This window comes from Alligator sinensis, unplaced genomic scaffold (assembly GCF_000455745.1).
Source record: "Alligator sinensis unplaced genomic scaffold, ASM45574v1 scaffold1090_1, whole genome shotgun sequence".
Lineage (NCBI taxonomy): Eukaryota > Metazoa > Chordata > Crocodylia > Alligatoridae > Alligator > Alligator sinensis.
This window is the reverse complement of record NW_005843157.1, coordinates 62,462-65,947: the sequence shown is the minus strand read 5'-3', so window position 1 is coordinate 65,947 and position 3,486 is coordinate 62,462. Positions and strand designations below refer to the sequence as shown.

The 3,486-nt window shown below is 43.9% G+C and overlaps 1 pseudogene; it reads left to right on the top strand.

Annotated features, from left to right (window-relative positions):
* The window catches only part of LOC112548394, an 871-nt pseudogene extending 394 nt beyond the window's left edge, over nt 1–477 (top strand).
* Nucleotides 478–3,486: the final 3,009 nt, after the last annotated feature.

Below are 3,486 nucleotides of genomic sequence, written 5' to 3'. Positions count from 1 at the left end.
CGCTCTTCCAGGGCTGGGCTGTTGTTCCCTGTCAGCCGCATAGATGGGCTGCTGCGCAAAGGACAGTTTGCAGAGCGCATTGGAGCTGGAGCCCCAGTGTATATGGCTGCTGTGCTTCAGTATCTGACCCATGAGATCATGGATATTACTGGTGAAGTTACCAAACGTAGCAAGAAACGTCGAATTTCCCAGCAGCACTTGCAGTTAGCCATCCAAAGTGATGGAGAGCTCAAGGAGGTGTTGGGAGGTGTCACCATTTCTCAGGGCTGCGTCCCACTCCAAAAACAGCCAGCACCCTTGCCCTCCAAGAAGAAAAGTGGCCAGAGATTCCCCAGAGGAAGGACCACTCATGCCCGTGTCATTGTGAAGTGAGAACAGAACAGGGAGACAGCCATAACCTGGATCAAGACGAGCAAGATTGACCCGAGTGCAAGCCTCTTTTCAAACATCAATATGGTCTTAATAAAATTGACTAGAATGCCATGGCTTGTTTTGCACATTCATTTTCCCTGTTATTAATTAATACATTTCCAAAGGTTGGGATAGTAGATAGTCATTGCTATGGAGTACCCAAGGGCTGAAGCAAATGAGTTCCTGTTCCAAGCAAGCATGTTTTCCTTACTGCAGGGGTGTTTTTCATGACCCTAGAGTTTAGTTAGACGGTTCAGGTTTTAAAATAGGTGGTAGATCTGCCGCAAAAAATGCTGAGCCAAGATACAAGGCACACATTTTTACTTCAGTTGGAGATACTCTTTGCCTTAGTTGAAATAGGATCCCAGCTATGCAGGAGATCCTCTGACTTAATGAGTGGTGTAACCTTGTCAGTTTTAGTGAGGCAGTACTGGTTTTCACCTGGGATCAGACCCAGGATTTTAGAATGGGCAAGCTAGAATCTGGAGTTGCTTCATATTTCACTCACAGACTTACAGAGCTTCCTTGCTCTCTGTCTATCCGTACAGATTCTTTCTGAAAATAGTGACAACCAATTGCATTCAGCAAGGATAACTGTCTATTTATCCCTTGTGTGACCAGGTTAAATTCAGTTGTCATTGACTTAAATTAAAGTTGTATTTACTTATGCTGGTATGAATTTGCTCCAGCCTGCCCTACTTTGACTAGAACTGACAAACTTCTCAGCCTGCCCATCTACCTTTTTTTTTGGTCCTAAATGTTGCCAACATTGTCTCATGTCACCTACTTTTGCAAGGTTATATTTTGGGCTATAATATGTTACAAATGTATAGACAAATGTAGACAGATGAGCAATGCATGATATAGAATCTTTTTCTCCATTTATGCTTTATTATTGTTTCCTTGTTTTTTGAATATTCTGCATATAAAGAATATTAAAATACTTTAATATTCACTGCAAACAATATGTCCTAAATGTTGAGCATGATACATGCTTAGAGCCTGATAAATCAATGTGATCAGTTCCCAGACTCCTAGACTAACTGGTTCTTTAGGCTTACCAACTGTCATGCTAGCTGCATGACTTGGGTAGACTGGAGATCCAGCTGATTAATGAGTCTGGAAATCCTGCAGTTCCAACCTTAGCATGGCCCACACATTATTTCTATCTCTAGGCTCTGAAAGGGAGAACACTGCTGAAATGAAGAACAAACATAGACCACGTAGCTGTACAAAGAAAACCCAACTCTCAACATATCCCAGTGTAAAACACTGCAATAGCCTGGATCTGGCATGAGATCCCATAGTCCTCTTGTGTTCAACCATTTTTCACTATCAAAAGAAAGTTTCAGTTTGGATGAGATGTGTTGGAAACATCAAGTACTTCATTTTTGCTACCAAGTGCCTGTGAACACAGGGCTCTGAATTCGATGGAGCAGGAGGTTCATTGTTCCTGTAAGTGGCCTATACAACAGAACCTATATAAATCACAGGGCTGGGTTCCTAAGCTCTTGTGAAGATGAGGGTTTGTGAAAACACTTAGCTGCATCAAGCAGCTGTGCAGGATGGTTGAGGGGCTCCAGTTGAGTGGAAAAGAGTGAACTTAGAGGGAGAAGCCACATTAAACATCTGTGATGCTTGGAGTTGGCATCCCACTCTCAATTAATCCTGTTGCAAACCAGCTGGATATGAACAATCCAGATGCATTTCTTTATGCTGCAGAGGGAAACACTTGTTCTTATAATTGCTTTACTGTGTGAGAAAGGACCGTGAAGAGTTGCTGAAGGTACCCATGAGCAGTTCTGCTCCCTCACTTGGAAAACTGTGAACATAAAAAATGGTCTCACATGCCCTACAGGTCCAATTTCAAAACCATAAACATTCCTCACCCTCTTAGCTGGGTTTGGATCACCAGCATATGGGATTTCCTTACTAAATGCTATTGATAGCTCTCCTTCTGATTCCTAAGGCTGAAAACAGATGTAATTTTTGTGCTGCCATAGCACCTTCCTGCTTCATGTGTCAAGGTGTTTTTAAGTCTTTCTCAGAAGCATTGGGTGTTACCTACAGCCAAGGCCAGGGAATTTGACTGGGGTGTCCCAATGCTACTGGGACCAAAGCTGGAGGTTTCTGGCTAGAGGGTCTTACCCCTCTGCTCAGGGTCAGACCGACTGCCATATTTGAGGTCAGAAAGGAATTTTACCCCATCGTCGGATTGGTATGGACTGTGGAGGGGTTTGCCTTCCTCTATAGCAGGGGGAGTGGCCCTCTACCCAGGTTCTTTTGAGCATATATTGACAACACTTAATACCTCCTTTCAACTAGACATTGAGGCACTGAGGACTACTCACCAAATATGATGATCCAGCCAGTTATATATCCACCTTACAGTGTTTTCATCTAGTCTGTATTTCCTTAGATCATTAATGAGAATTTCATGGGAGACAGTGTCTAAAGGCTGTCTAGAGTCAAAGTATACCATGTACATTGCTCTTTCACAGAGCCTGTCACATCATCATAGAAGGAAATCAGATTGGTCAAACATGAGCTGCTCTTGGTGAATCCATGCTGGCTGCTTCTGATTACCTTCTTCTCTTGTAGACACTTCAGGTACAGAGATCATTCTGACCAGTCTGTATTCCCCTGGATCCTCCTTCTTAATCTTCTTAAAAATGAGTATTATGTTTTCACTTTTCCAGTCATCAAGGACCTCACCCAACCTCTACAAGTTCTCAAAGAGCATAGTCAATAGCTTCAAAATTACCTCAGTCAATTCCATCACTACGCTTAGGTGTATCCCATCCAAACTTGCTGACTTGTAAGCATCCAGCTCCTCTAAGTAATGCCTAACTGAGGAGTGGACAAACTACAGCTTGCAAGCCAGATCTGGCTCACCAAGTGATTCTACCCTGCCTGCAGTGGATCCCTTGGTCCCACCCAGCCCATGTGCAGGGGGCAGCCTGGGCCGTATCGTGTGTGGCCAGTCCCACTGCCCCTAGGTGTGGAAGTGCTGCCTTGTGGGGAGCACAGCCTGTCCTTTCCCTGCATGTAGCTCATGAGCACGCTGGAAGCTGT